A 16,460-nucleotide genomic window follows, 5' to 3' on the forward strand; every position below is an offset into this window, starting at 1 on the left:
AGACCCTTGTATGCAGCATTATGCTATGGAGGACATTCACCAGGTTTCCTAAGGGACCTGTGGTAGCAATCGAAGGCACCATTTCAGTCGTGGACTACGTACATATTGTTGTGGTCCACCTGCTCCCCTTCATCCTTCACGTCTTTTCCGACGGCGATGGTATCTTCCGTGTAACGTGAACTCACGTTGAAGTCTTGGCCACCATCATCGCCCGATCTGAAACCCATGGAACACATCTGCGACGCAATCGGGCACCTACAAACCACCGGCTCGTAATTTATGGAAATCGCGTGACCTGTGCGTAGACTCCTGGTGCCAAGTATCTCCGGAAACCTAACGAGGACTTGACGAATCCATGCCACCCGTAATCGCTGTTGTATTGCGTTCCATAGGACGACCAACAAGCTATTAAGTAGGTGGCCATAATGTTTTGGCTGATCAATGTGTGTTGTGGTCGGACGATAATGTTACACGATGGACTGAGGCGAGTCACAAACGTTGTAGATACGTGCGTTCTGCAGTTCTGCCATTACGTTCGACTTCGCCGTAAACTGACAGCATCTCTGTGAACTCTTCAAACTTACCTTCTGCCATTCCGTACTGTCTCGGTCACCTTTACCGCTCAAAGACGAACTTACAAATAACCAAGAGACGTTAAGCAGTGATTGTAAACAGAGGACACATGGCTTCAGTAGACTGGCGACAGCGCCCTCTTCTTAGTTTGTGCAGCAACCGTGAAACGGGAGAGCTGGATGTGATCCGGTATTCAATCTAATTTTACCTTCACAGGATAGATTTCCAAGCTTATAAATATTGTTGTGGAACATCATGTATAACAGAAGTCTTGGAAAACTTATGGGGATAGATACAGTTATGGGACAGTAAAGGACAGTAAAGTTAGGCTATATTCTAAATTTTGACCTTTTTAAAAAAAAAAAAAAAAAGGCAAGATAATTCCGTACAATTTATGGTATGAAAAAATATGCGTATAAGAAACTAGAAAAATTTGGATAAAAACTAGTTGGACTAGTTGGCAAATGTCTTCATTAAGAGTTAAATTTTAACCTTGCAACAACGATTATCATGGTTTCTTTGATAACTGAACATGTAATAAACATCTTGCATTTATTCTCACACGGTTTTGTAGCTACAACAGAGGTGAAACATCCATTTAGTTCAACAAGACACTCCTTGTCGAAGTTTATTATATTAATCTGAGTTCCTTACCGAATTTTGTATCTTGCTTACTTGCATTAATAATTCGTAAATTAAATGTCTTCCGCCTACAGCACAAATTCTAGTGTATGTTGCAGATCATCATAAGCAGTGGCTCCAATGACAATTACAAGACTATTCATCAATTAGACTAAAATTACCAGAGAAACCATTTTGTAAATATATGAAACGAGAAATAATTACGAAGTTTTAAAAATGCTTTAGTGTTCTCGAGGGCGATTTCCGCGAACTGAAACTGGCCTAGTGAATAGCATACGCCTTACTCATGTTCCTTCCTCCCCTCAGTTTGTAGTTTCAGCTTCCTTCCTGCTTTTGCCTCATTGGAAGACTTTGTCCTCCGCTTGTGTTCATTCTTCAAACGTTTTATCGTACATATTTTTCCCCACAAGAATTTTAAGTCTCTCAGTAATTTTTAATGTACCATGCATTCCATCAGTAAGAGTAACATAGCATCACACGTCTCTATTAGACTTTTCTTCTTTCAAAAAAGCTTCCTTTGGACAAATCTTCCAAATTTTGGAATGGAATGACTCGTAAGTATTCTAATTGCATTCACTCACACACATTTTTATCTTCTTAGAAATTAAATCCGCATTACAAATCACATTTTCACTATTTGCTGTAGATTCCGTAGGACTGATATAAATTTTCACTATTGTCATCGACGAACTTTGTGCATGGTTATGATAATTAGCATTCCTCTGCAAATTACTGTGTAGTGAAAACTTATTTCAGATCTACGGAATCTATAGCAAATAGTGGAAACGTGTTTTGTAATAGAGATTTAATTTTTAAGGAAATAAAATGGTGTGTGGATGAATTCACTTAAAATGTAGATCAGTCATTCCATTCCAAAGATTTGTCCAAAGAGCGCCTTTTTTGGAGGAGGAATAGTGCTAATAGAGATTTGTGATGCTGGGGTTACTTCTAGCGAAGGAACGGATGGTACATCAAGAGTTACCGAGAGATGTAAAATACCATTGGCAAGAAATACAGGGTGAAAAGTATTTAAACCGACAAACTCTGAGAGGTTGTAGGTGTTTTCCATTTTTTTATGACCAAGAGACAACACATTAACAGAACCCAATTTCAATTACAGTAGATTTTCAAAAATGCTTCCATTGATACGTATACAAAGGTTACGCCGTCGGATGACGTTCTGTCTGACACTGGCAAAAACCCCAGGAGTATCCTGAATTGTTCCTGCTGCTGCTACTATCCGGGCAACCAGATCCTCTTCTGATGCAACAGGAGTTGCGTAAATAAGGTTGTGCATCTCTCCCCACACAAAAAAGTCAAAAGTCCAGAGGGGATATATATCTGGGGATCGAGCAGGCCATGGTACAAGACCACCTCTGCCAATTCACGTTTCTGGGAACCGTCGGTCCAGAAATCGACGCACATGACGACTGAAATGTGCCGGCGCCCCGTCATGTTGAAACCACATGCGTTTTCTTTTAGGCAGCGGGACGTCTATCAGCAATTCTGGCAATGCTCTGGCGAGAAAATTGTAATAGTGCCAGCGATTTAATGTCCTAGGTAGCTAATGTTCTAGGTAGCTAATTAAACGGTCCTCAACAACACCGACCCACACATTAACGAAGAACCGCACCTGATGAGCACTAGTAACTGTGGCATGTGGGTTATCCTCACTCCAAACATGCGAATTGTGCATGTTGAAGACTCCGTCACGCCCGAACGTTGCTTCATTGGTAAACAACACAGACGATGGAAATGTAGGACGCCTTTCACACTGTTCCAGGTACCACTGCCAAAACTGTGCTTTGGGTGGATAATCGACTGGTTCCAGGTTGTGGACACGCTGTAAGTGAAATGGACGTAACAATTGCTCTCGAAGGACTGTTCTCACATTCGTCTGATTCGTCCCCATGTTACGTGCAATTGCACGAGTGCTGACTGAAGGATCCCGCGCCACATGCTGCAAGACAGCTTCCTCAAATTGCAGCTTTCTTGCCGTGCGACGGCGTCCCTGTCCACGTAATCTGCTGTGGCCCGGTCTAACGCAGACGTTGGTACATAGCAGCAAAAGTCGTACGATGCGAGATACGGCGATTAAGATATTGTTGTTGAAAAACCTGCTGTGCAGCTCGTCCGTTGTGGTGCCCTACGTAGTACGCACCAACCATATCAGTGTACTCACTCCAGGTGTATCGCACCTTTAGTAAAGAGAGACAATGCACTACTACACTGGTGGACAACAGTTGCCGACAACTGAAGAGCGTAATACGCCCTCTAACAACTGAAGATCGTAGTTCGGCCTCTAACAACTGAAGAGCGTAATACGGCCTCCACCGGTTCAAATAATCCTCACAGGAAAAAATGACATTAGGGAAAAATATATGTTTTGATGTCCCCTACAACCTCCAAGAGTTTGTCGGTTTAAATACTTTTCACCCTGTATAAGTTGAACAGCTGAAGGACTCAAAATGTATAACAAGTATAAGAAATTTACAATGCTTTGCCACAACACAGAAATATGATAAATAAATGTCAACGTTACACTGACAGAAAATTAACCATTAGGAACTAGTGGATGAAGAGAGTTTGGAATGTTCAAATGTCATATACACCCTAACATATGCAGGGCGTTTAAAAATACTTTTACAAACTTTGTAGACAGGTTTCTTGCACCAAAACAAGAAAAGACTGTCTTGTAAACAAGGGCTGTAAAATGCATACCTGAAGAGCTAAGATCACTTGCTCATTTTTGACACTGCAAATTCTTCGCGTTCTATATTTTGTGTGGAGACAGCATAGACGAAGTCAAGCAAAAAAATGTTCGGTAAATATGGGCCCTAAAACGCATACCTTGACAGCTACGAGCACTTGTTCAATAGAAGAGATGTGTTTCACAGTTGCGAAGATGAACAAGTGCTCATACCTCTGAAGGTACGCATTTTAGAGCCAACTTATCAAGAAATTTCTACTTCTTTTGATATAAGGAACCTGCCCCGAAAGTTTTCTAGACGTAGATTTGGTAAATCTTTTAAATTCATGTATAATTCTGCAGCTAATAAAGATTTCTTGTTGAGATCTTAACATACGTAAAGCTAAAGGAACGAAGAATTTTTTGGGGACATGTTTTGAAATTTTCATTTTTCGAGCCCTTCTACTCAACTTCGTTAAAATTTGACGTTTTCCGTTCTGTATTCCACAATGTACATTAGACTCTCTTGAATATTTTGGTGTGTTGTACACTAAAAACAGACACTTTTGAGGCCAATATTTTTAAATTTGGCATGCGGCTGAAATTTTCACCACCTCTCACACACACTGCCACACATCTGGAAGGCTGTGGATTTACTCGTTTTAATGCCACTGTTACGAATAAAGAAATCAGGCGTTTGTTAGTAGTTTGCTAGCCAACGATTTCTGTAGTGTAGTTGCATACCTTGTTATTTTCTACATACATAAAATGGCTAAGCATAAAAGAAACGCAAATTTGTGGGTAACAGATATGAGAGATTAGAATTCGCGTTAAGTTGTAGAAAAAGGTGTGCAAATAGTGAAGGAATTATAAAAACATGAATAATACTTCCGAAGTGTCCACGTCCCTAGCGCTTGGTGTAAGTATAGGCAAGTTGAACTTTGTGACTACGTAGATGCATAGACACATAAACATGCTTTTCCTTTGCAGTAATGGAGGCAATCGAAATTATACGAGTGTTGTCCAGAAAGTAAGTTCCGATCGGTCGCTAAATGGAAACCACTGGGAAAATCCGGTAAAGCTTTGCACAGATGTGTTGGACAATGTCTCTAGTATGCCCGTCGATCGTGTAGCGTCGCTCTTTTCAGTTTTGAGTCAACAGTGAGCACGTAAAGATGAGTAGGGAATAGCGTCTCCCTCAAAGTATGAGGGCCTGGTTAGAGATTTCGCCTGTGTCATGCAGCCCACATAACACAACTGTCGAGTAGTTCCTTCTTCATGCCAATTCTCGGCCGCGCACTGCAGGGGCAATGAAGACGCTCCTGCAGCGTTTCCGATGAGAAGTGTTCGATCACCCACAATAAAGTCCGTAATTGGCTCCCTCTGAGTCTCATCTCTGCTCACAAGAAGCGCTGGCTATGAAGACAAATTTTTTCCACAGACAACGAGCTGCAGACCAGTGCAGATAACTGGCCGAAAGCACAGGCGGCTGCTTTCTATGACGAGGATATTGGAAAGTTGATACAACACTACGACAAAACTCGAAGTTGGAGCGGCGACTATGTAGAGAACTAGATGGAAGGTGTACCTAACCGTTGCAAATAAAACGTTTCTGGTTTTCTCTGTGGTTTCCATTTCGCGACCGATCAGAAGTTACTTTCTAAACAACCCTCGTACTCAAAGCTATGATAAATTCAGAGCTAAGAAAGAAATATTTGCGTCATAAAATACAGAATATGGCTGATTAGTCCAGTAATGTTGTGTGGTGCCGTGTGTCTAAATTATTTTTGTTGGTCTCATGACGCTGAAGTTAACAGTTCCTGAAGCTATAATAATTTTGAGCGCTGGGATCTATAAAGAACTGAAGGTTCTGTATGTCAGGGGTGAGATTAGGGCAGAATACACCTAGAGGACTGTGAGGATTGCGTGTGCTTCTATAAAATGACTTTTATCTTAGTAATATGAATCTTTATATATGTGTTTGGAGAGAGAGAGAAATTGATTTTTGATTGAGATTTTTACTTTAAGTCGTAAGTGGTACCTGAATTTTGGTTGCTGCCTCCTTGAATGATCAGCTTCTGCACGAGTTAGTGACATATTACAATTTGGAGGAAGTTATTGTTCTTTAAGGTTTTACAATACGACTGTGTTAATTACTTGGCAATATTGCGGATAGCTTAGAGCCTAAGTTTTCGTAGCTTTTCATACCTAAGGGACCAGTGTTGTAAGTTCAAAAATGGTTCAAATGGCTCTGAGCACTATGGGACTCAACTGCTGTGGTCATCAGTCCCCTAGAACTTAGAACTACTTAAACCTAACGAACCTAAGGACATCACACACACACACATGCCCGAGGCAGGATTCGAACCTGCGACCGTAGCAGCAGCGCGGCTCCGGACTGGAGCGCGTAGAACCGCACGGCCACCGCGGCCGGCAGTGTTGTAAGTAAATAAGATCAAACAGCAATCAGCTTTCCGTGAGAAAAAGAGATTGCTTAGCACAGAATCTTCCTTTAAACTACACGTCCTGCTACATCGAAATTGGTCAGTGGAGTTCAGCAGTATACTATTGTACAAGAACATAATCCAATTACTGTAATTAATAAATTATGAGAGGTTGTTACTTATTGAATGAAAACTATAGTGAATGCATTTCTTTTCCTGTATTTTAGTGAACTTCCGGTTCTGTCGATTAATAGACGGCGACGACAATGAAGTTCACCTCCTTTTCCAAAAACAAGATATTTCTATTCTTCACTTCCAGAAAATTTGTGTACATAAATGTTTGGCAACTCTTACACATAGTTTTCTCGGTTTTATCACTAAAATATCAATTTTAATTAAATGTAACAATACGTTCTGAGTGACAGCCTGGCAACAATTCCTCTTTCCACAAGATACAGATTAACAGTCTTTTTTTAATAAAATCAGTTGTCTTTTTTTAGAGTCCATACTCAAAGATTCTCTAATACTATCGTTGCGGGGATTGCGTGCTAAATAGTTTCTTGCTGTCCAGCTGCGCTTCACTTCACTTCAAGTACTTTTTGAATCACATTTACATTTACGGTATTTACACACGTTACTGAGCTTCTCAGAATAAAATCAGACACAAATTAATTTAAAAAAATGGGGCAGTGAGGCTCACATAACATTACACTTCGTGTACGTCAAGCAGAGTTTGCTGATCGCCAAAAGGCAAAAAAAGCAACGAAAAAAAGAAGGCAAGCAATAGGCGCTTTTGGCATTGGAAAGGACACAGAATATGGGCCAGGACTATTCTAGTGTTTGATGCAGTAAGAACTATTACTCTGTATAAAAGTTTGTAGTTGAAAAAAGTATAAACCTCAGTATCACAGGAAATTTTTTTTACTGTAAACGACACATTATCTCAAAAAGTACTGAAGGTAAAAACATGAAATTTTCGCAACAAGCCATGAATAAGATTTTACACATATGGAAATGGAACAATAGACATATCCTATGTTGTTTAGTTTATATGTTCATTTATTTACAAAACTCTACCACAAAATTCAAGTGTTTTGGAAACACACCATAACGAGGCAGATAAAACAATTTATTCCATAAATCTAGTTCAGTTTGTTTAGAAAATTACATTTATAAATGATAGAAAATTGGAAGTTGGTATCTTAAAAACTTTGTAAGATAATGGTCATAAAATTTGACAGTTTCACTGGGGGGAATAGGACATACAACGTCCCCTTACCACACGTACGGAGTTGCGCCTGTTGAGTGCTAGGCCCATCGCGGCTGGGTGTACGTATCTCAGTGTTTCAGCGTGCGTTGCTCCACGGTCAGATTACGTGGCTAGAGGAAGGACGACGTAGCTCCGCCGTGATACCGCGCCAGCTGTCAGCGGTGACGAGCAGCCGCGTGCGTGGCGCGGCGCGGCGCGGCGGTACAAATACAAACAGTGCAGGGCTGACGCCGAGGTGATGAATGGCGCCCGGGCCGCAGCCGTCCAATCCCGCAGCATGCACAGCGGGTAGCAGAGCTCCAGTTTTAATCTCCACCAGCGGCCCTTCCTGCCTGCCGCGGGCGGAAGCGGAAAACTGGACAGCGGGCAAGCTGAGTGGCGTCCAGCGCAGGACTCCCCTGGTGCCGGCTGCCCTTGGCCTGGAGCACATCACAAGGGAAACTCCCCATGCGACCCCCCTCAGATTTAACGGTAAGACGGTCCAGTGGATAGCCCGTGAAAAAGTGAACACAGATCAAGCACGAAAACAGGAAGAAGGAGTACTGGACTGCGAAAAAAGAAGCAAAATAGAAACAGTGAACGGTTCGAAGCTCAAGATGTGCAAAGTCGAGTGCATTGGAAGAGGCACGTCATCGTGGTTATTTGGTGACTGTCGTAGACTGCAAAGCAGGAGATCCGGGCTTAAATCTCCCACCTCCCGCATCTTTTTTTTATTCTTTTGTTCACAGAACAATGAGCGGATCTAGGCGCTTCATTCCGAAACCGCGCTGCTGCTACGGTCACAGGTTCGAATCCTGTATCGGACTTGGGTGTGTGTGACGTCCTTAGGTTAGTTAGGTTTAAGGAGTTCTAAGTCTATGGAAGACAGTAACCTTTCCGAAAGAACAGATACCAATGATGACCATGCAGCTTCTCTAGAAAGAAATGATAATTAATCGAAACCCTCATCTGCCAACGGGTGTTGTTGATATACCTCAATAGGGACAGCTGAAAATATGTGCCCCGACCGGGACTCGACCCGCTGTTGGCAGCTGAGGGTTTCGATTAATTATCATTGCACAGTCATCATTGGTATCTGTTCTTTCGGAAAAGTTACTATCTTAATATAGTTAAAAGCTACCCGGCCATTGACCTTCTTCTGTGCGAATCCGCACACTTTGCCCGAACTCTTACGGAAATCGTAATGAGTGAATGGGCAAATATCCTTTAGGAACATTACGAATGTAGGTTGTGGACAGTTGGGAATGTGCGTCTCACGGGAAGCGTGCAAGGGATAAGTTCCTGCAGTCGCGTTATCCTCTGCGCCCTCGGTAGCTCAGATGGATAGAGCGTCTGCCATTTAAGCAGGAGATCCCGGGTTCGAGTCCCGCTCGGGGCACATATTTTCAGCTGTCCCCATTGAGGTATATCAACAACGCCTGTTGGCAGCTGAGAATTTCGATTATTTACAATTTCTAGGTTTAGGGGACTGATGACGTCAGATGTTAAGTCCCATAGTGCTTAGAGTCATTTGAACCATTTGAGCAATGAACTGGCCGCCCAGTCATTGACGTGTTTGTTCTTTTTCTGCTATAGTCTTGGCACTTGTCACAATATACATTGATCAGAGATTATGAGTGATGTGATAAGAATATACTGCCATCGCAACTAAATGTGATCAATAGTCAGAGCAGGTGAGATGCCGTATAAACGTCACACTAAAGCTAAACTAAACTCTGCCCGAACACATCATGAAGACCCAACGGTACCTGACCGAGCGAGGTGGCGCAGTGGTTAACACACTGGACTCGCATTCGGGAGGACGACGGTTCAATCCCGCGTCCAGCCATCCTGAGTTAGGTTTTCCGTGATTTCCCTAAATCGTTGCATTGAAAAAGCACCGCCGACTTCCTTCCCCGTCCTTCCCTAATCCGATGACCTCGCTGTCTGGTCTCCTCCCCCAACGGTACCGACCGGCCGCCGTGTCACCCTCAGCCCACAGGCGTCACTGGATGTGGATATGGAGCATGTGGTTAGCACACTGCTCTCCCGGCCGCATGTCAGTTTCGGAGACCGGAGCCGCTACTTCTCAACCAAGTAGCTCCTCGGATTGCCTCACAAGGGCTGAGTGCACTCTGCTTCCCAACAGCGCTCGGCAGACAGGATGGTCATCCATCCAAATACTAGCCCAGCCCGACAGTGCTTAACTTCGGTGATCTGACAGGAACCGGTGTTACCACTGCGGCAAGGCCGTTGGCATAGACCGCTCACAGAAATGAAAAAACCAAACAAACAAACGGGTGTGAACTACGTCACAACAAAGGAACTGAAGATCACAACCTTCCAAACCGAAGCACGAGAGTTATAACGTGTGATACTTGTGCAGAACAAATAGTAGATACGTACGTCTGGAGGCTCATCGCCTCGTAATCACTGGATCGCAGTGTCGAGCACCGGTGAAAACAAACAAGATCTCGGATGCAGACCTGCTAGTGGTGCGGACGCCGCTGTAAGCAGCAGGTCTGATGCGAGATAACCCCGCTGTGGTATGAGGACGCTACGCCTAAACAAACATCGAAACAAAAGGAAACAAACAGTTAACTACAATGTATGGCCGAGAGAGGATTTCTGTTGTCGAAACTGACTGGCTGGCAATAGATTCTTTGTGCCTTTGCGAAAAAAAAAATTGTTCAAATGGCTCTAAACACTATGGGACTTAACATCTGAGGTCATCAGTCCCTAGACTTAGAACTACTTAAACATAACTAACCTAAGGACATCACACACATCCATGCCCGAGGCAGGATTCGAACCTGCGACCGTAGCAGCAGCGCGGTTCCCTACTGAGGCCCCTAGAACCGCACGGCCACAGCGGCCGGCTTGTGCCTTTGCACATAGGCATGTTAAATACGTGAGTGATACTCCGTGGGCATTATGAATCCGACAAATATAGCTCGCGACTTCCAAAACAAGATCCATGAACATCTTCCGAACTTTAAGGAATCTACTAGTTCCGTAAGGCGTCGGATGATTTCTCTGGAAGAGATCACATTCAAATTCATACGAAAACCTGAACCGGGCGAGTAGGCAATCATCAGGCGTAAAAGTTAGGTGCGTCGAACTAGATTCCTATCACATGACATAAATGCAATCACCAGTGTCTTGTATTACACACTAGACGTGTTTTCCGGTGGAGGATTCGGTTGAGTTATCCCCTTGCCATCAAACGTTTCCGGTTCCCATTCGAGAGCCAATTCCTGTCGGCTTCTAGTAGAGTAGTTGTGTGGAATCAACTTTCATTTACTTCGGTCTCTTCTTTACACCTCGCTGTTGCAAACGGACGTTGCACCACGGCAGAGACACAAATTTGAATACAGCGAGCAGACAAGTCAGTGGCCGGACAGACAGTTCTCACTTTTGTGAGAGGAAAAGAGTGTTCTGAGCACGCATCTCCCGCTTTTCAGTCCAATACTGAGACCTCACAACCACAACCGCAACGCCGTGGCTCTTCATATTCTTGTGATGTTACACGTTTTGAGCTTAGACTGTTCACTGTTTCTATTTTGCTTCTTTTTTCACAGATACCTTCTTCCTATTTTCATGGTTAATCTGTGTTCAGCTTTCGACCTCCTACCCACTGTGAAGTCTTACCACGAAATCTGAGGGGGGTGCGATGGTGAGTTTCCCTTATGAAAAAGGAAGAAAGGTAGAGTTTAACGTCGCGTCAACAGAGCGGTCATTGGATCCGGAGCACAAGCCTCAATTACGAAAGTATGAGGAAGAAAATTGGCTGTGCCCTTATCAATGGAACCATACCGGCATTTGCCTGGAACTATTTAGGCAAATAACGGAAAACCTAAATCTGGATGGGCGAATGCTGGTATGAACCATCGCTCTCCCGAATGCGAGTCCAGTGTGCTAACCGAGCAGTTAGCGTTAGTGGCCGGCCGGTGTGGCCGAGCGGTTCTAGGCGCTTAAGTCTGGAAACGCGCGACCGCTACAGTCGCAGGTTCGAATCCTGCCTCGGGCATGCATGTGTGTGTTGTCCTTAGGTTAGTTAGGTTTAAGTAGTTCTAAGTTCTAGGGGACTGATGACCTCAAATGTTAAGTCCCATAGTGCTCAGAGCCATTTGAACCATTTTGAAGTTAGCGTTAGTGACTTGCTCCGTTCACTGCCACGGTCTACCAGCATGGTGTGAGGCCTGAAGACGGTCTAAAACAAACCGAAACCGGTAACCTCGTAAAACAGAGAATTTCTTGCGGTTGTGACTGGTCATGTTCATTTTTAAGGCTAACATAGTGACCCGCTCATCCATTTCTAGTTGTAGGTCGTCTAACAGCTACCAGGGGCAACAATAAAATTCTATTTCACTATTATTCGTATAATTTTTTACAGAATTCATGATCAGCTCGTTAAGAGGTAAAATGTTAAGAAACCGTGTATATGCAGCTCCACTCACAGTGAGCAAATTATCCAGGCTATATTTGAGAATCAGAACACTTAGCCACTCCCAACAAAATTTATACATAACTTCAAACAACCCACAAAATAATGAAGGGAAAACAGTTTATCGCTTGCTAAATGTTATTTGTTCATGAGGTACAACTTCAACATCAAGCATTACTTTTTAATTTCCTGCTTATTTACTAATAACTCTGTTCGAACCATCTGTTGCAGACAGTATCTACATATTGCACTGAACGTACCTACAGAATTATATCGTTCTATGGAAGATAGTTCATGAGATATGACGTCATAAACATTCATATGCGTGAAAAACTACAAGATTTTCGACCATAAAGATTTTAACCATAAAGATTGACCATAAAGGTTATAAATGCTTAACCCATCGGTTCATTTGTAAAGTAACAGTCGTCTGAAGCTGTTTTAAGTGTGGCAGTTAGATCCTTTATAGAATTGGCAGTGGGGATTGCTACTACTTTACTAACAGCGCTTAAATATTTACACGGTGGGTGTTCGGAAATTCCCTTTACAAACTTCTACGGGAGTGTGTACATAATATTTTGAATACCTTTTGCGTTGTACTACGGTTTCATTTCAGCTGTTTAACTCATCCACTTCCGCTTGAGGAACTGACGCAGTACAATTGTTAAGTAACAATTCGGAAGGAAAAAACGAAACATCCATTTATCACTTAAGCACGTTTACTTATATTAACACTTAAACAGGGGGTGTTTACATTATTCCAAAACAAAAAATAACCCAGCTTACAGTACTCCAGAACAGTACTAATGCATTATATCAGCGGCTCGATGTGGCGACCACCAATATTATTACAGACATTGTACATACGAAACATGTTATGGCACACACACTCCATCCCATCTGGTGTCTCTTGAGTTTCTACTGAAGCAGCCAGAACTCGTGCCAGCATACCTTACTTTGTCTCTACAAGGATTTTGTAAATTAAACTTTGCAAGGCAGACGTTACGTGACATCAGGTGACCGTGTGACGTAGATCGCGTAGTCCTGTCTACCCTATTGCACACCAGGACAAGTTACTCTGAGACTTTTCTCTCTCCCTCAGCAGACATGTACAGGTTACACATCTGAATTGAAACCGTCGTAGAACGGAAACGGTACGTTTCCGCCCAAGGCTTCCTATTCAATACATTATTTACTGAATCCCCTCTCCAGTCCTAGACGTTTATAATGGGAATTTCCGAACACTCTGGATAAAGGTTGATCAAAAAGTTTCAATTTGAAGGCCCTACAGTCCAGAACAGGTATGCCATTCAGGCAAACTCGCCGTGAGCATTGAGGCAATCGTCTGAGATGCACCAGGTAGAGCATACGCTTTTGATAAAACTATGTGTCCTGCTGTTTCCGACTGCTGTGGCCGATCGGTTCTAGGCGCTTCAGTCCAGCACCGTGCTACTGCTACGGTCGCAGGTTCGAATCCTGCCTCGGGCGTGGTTGTGTGTGATGTCCTTAGGTTAGTTAGGTTTAAGAAGTTCTAAGTCTAGGGGGCTGATGACCTCATACGTTAAGTCCCTTAGTGTTTAGAGCCATTTGAACCATTTTTTTGTTCTGCTGTGTGAAGAAGTACGTAACTGCCTGGTGCACATCCTCGTCCGACAGGAATTGCTGACCTTCGAGGCCGCTTTTATGGACCCGAAGGGGTAATGACTGCATGGGAAGAGTTTACGACTATATGACGGGTGCACGAGTATCTCCCACTTGAATTGGTGTAGCTTCTGCGTTAGAACATTTGCGATATGGGAAAGTGCGTTAACATGAACCAGCAGCACCCCTTATCTCAGTTCCACTGCGGTCGCTTTCGACATTCATGCTGCCCCTTTCTCATTCTTCTTTCTCCGATAGATGTCTACGAATGTCTGTCCTTCGGCAGCCAAGGAAAGAATAACAGCACGTTGGTCCTGTTTGGACGCATTTGGTAAGAACGACCACAAAGTTCACGTTTCCGCATTTACCTCACGCACATCGGAAAGACACAATGTCACACAGATCCCTTGCCTACATGTCGGTGCTTACATTCCCGCATTGGGGTTGCGCTACGTTGCACATACGCTGTAGTAGTGCCCTCAAACTGGATGTTTAATCGCTCCTTATGTTTGTATTTTTACGTACGTTAATTTCCAAAGAACTCAGCTAAATTTCGCAAAATGAAGCAGCACGAAAAAATGAAGAATCTCGAAAATGGTAATCATTTTTCTGAAAATTACAAGCTATGTCTAACACAGCAGACGCTTTCAGATTCCTGTATGGGAGCCGGCTCACGTGGATGAGCCTGTGGCCTGGGCCTGCTGCTCTAGGTATCCGTACAGTCTCATAGATTTGTAAATAATAGATTTCAGCTATCAGTCGTCCTTTTGAAATTTTATTGGCAGATCTAGATTTCAGCTAGAAACTAGCAATTCTCAGTGCACGATCATTTTTGATCAATGTATGTAACGCCTGTTGGTAGGGCTTCATCCATAGTTCTGCGTGCAACAGCCCTCTGAATGGAGGGTAACCTGAGTCTCATAGATATTTCCCGGCCAGCTTCATTTTCGCCACCTTTAGTTGCCACGTATGATACTACTTTTGTTTCCGTTGCACATTCGCCATTTCAATGTAACATACTGGGTCTAACTACGCCCAACGGCGTACTTTTGTAGGTATTTGTACTATCGTATTATAGTTGTTACTTGTTGATGTACTACGGCGTGGACTGGCTTTCGGAAACCTAGAGAGTCGGAATCCATCTGTTCACCTGCTTCTACAGCTTGCGAGATATTGCATGTGAATAAATCACTCGTATTTTCACTAGAGGTTTTTCTTTGATATCAAATTCCTTATCTGATAGAGAGGCATCTGTGACGAGACAACTTTGGGACTCTGGAGCACAACTAGTGGGTAATGGGCTCTAGGCCACGACGTTTCGTCCCCTTTCCATCCTACGTTCTTCAACCATTGGGATTAAACCTGCCAGCTCCGGTCTGGCCGCAACCACTTTAGCGGGCATTGCCGCTCTCGCTTACGCAAGCGGAAAAAAGTGCCCATGCTGAAAATCAAAAAAGGAAGGGCTGGCTGCAGTTTCAGGGCGTATCGCTACACATCGTGAGTTGCTAATGGCCCGTGTTTTACCATGGAACAAAAAACTCTTTTTATCGCTCGTCCGGCCTCTCGGACCCAAAATTACCCCAAAGTTTCATCCTCTAACCTCCTTTAGCAAGTAGATCGTGATGAATATTCAGCGTTACGGACGATGTGCTTGTAACAGCATTATTATTATTATTACTGTTTTCTCCTATTCTATGCGTTTTCCCCCATACAGTCAATGCCTTTCCGAGCAGTAAAACGTACTCTACCTTTCTGATCTTTAAGACTATTTTGAAAATCCTGAATAAACTCGAGGAGTCTAACCAAACGAATATGCACTTTTATCAGTTTAACCCACGGAAATTATGGTTTTACGTGATGGCCCCTTTATAGACAAAATAAGTTTCCCTTCTTTGAACTTTTTCGATGCCCTCCGTCAATCGCATCTGGTAAGCATCCCATAGTGCGCAGCAATATCCTAGCAGAGGACAGACAATGGCAACCTCTTAAGTAGATTTGTTGCATGTTTTAAGTGCTCTCCTTCAAACGCTAAAGAGCTGCAACATGAACTCTGACAGAATCCTACTCACCTCCCCCCCCCCCCTTCCGGGGTAAATGAAAATAAGAAGTACATTAAAACAAAAATACATGTGAATCTCGCACATACCGTACTTATTCTGCCACAACGGACAAGAGCCTACAATGTGCGACTGAAATGACTGCGCCACACACGAATATTCACGCACCACAGTGATTGTCAGAATTAACAGAGAAACCTGACACGTGCTGATGTATACGACAGTAGAAGCAGAAACGTTCCAATTAACATGAGCCCGGAAACGAGATAATTGCAAATGTTTGGTTACAAAACGCCATTGATTTCAAAATGAGACGTAGCTCCAGTTCAGTTGTAAACTTTTCGATTAAGTCCATACTGCAGTCATTGGCGGCTCTTAACCGCGCATGAGCAATATTCTCGTTAGTGGAACAATGTTTATTGGAATGTTCTCGCTTCTATTATCGTTAATTTCACCCGTCTCATTTTTCGGTATCAATTACGATACATCCTGCACAAGAATAGTCTTGCGTTTTCCCACAATGGGCTAACAACTGTATTTATTTATTTATTTAGCTGATGGTTAAATATCACACCACACAAAAAACTTTTTTTCTTTAACAGTACATACGCTTGTATTTAACACACAGAAAAAAGTTCATAATTAAAACAAAAAATTAATTACGTAAATCAAAAGTCTCAAAATAAAATTAGAACTTTATGACGACCGTTCCTATCCC

General features: G+C 43.0%; 1 protein-coding gene, 1 non-coding gene and 1 pseudogene across 2 annotated transcripts in view; 2 read left to right on the forward strand and 1 right to left on the reverse strand.

The window, feature by feature from the left end:
- Positions 1-16,460, forward strand: part of LOC126101392 (calcium-binding protein 4-like) — a 544,715-nt gene that overhangs the window by 438,363 nt on the left and 89,892 nt on the right. The gene's annotated exons all lie outside the window — the stretch shown is intronic.
- Positions 8,922-8,996, forward strand: Trnak-uuu (transfer RNA lysine (anticodon UUU)). The gene has a single exon. It is a non-coding gene; the product is annotated as a tRNA-Lys (tRNA).
- On the reverse strand, positions 9,738-9,855 carry LOC126102410 (5S ribosomal RNA; annotated as a pseudogene).

The sequence above is a fragment of the Schistocerca cancellata genome, chromosome 9 (genome assembly GCF_023864275.1).
Source record: "Schistocerca cancellata isolate TAMUIC-IGC-003103 chromosome 9, iqSchCanc2.1, whole genome shotgun sequence".
In the NCBI taxonomy this organism is placed as follows: Eukaryota; Metazoa; Arthropoda; class Insecta; order Orthoptera; family Acrididae; genus Schistocerca; species Schistocerca cancellata.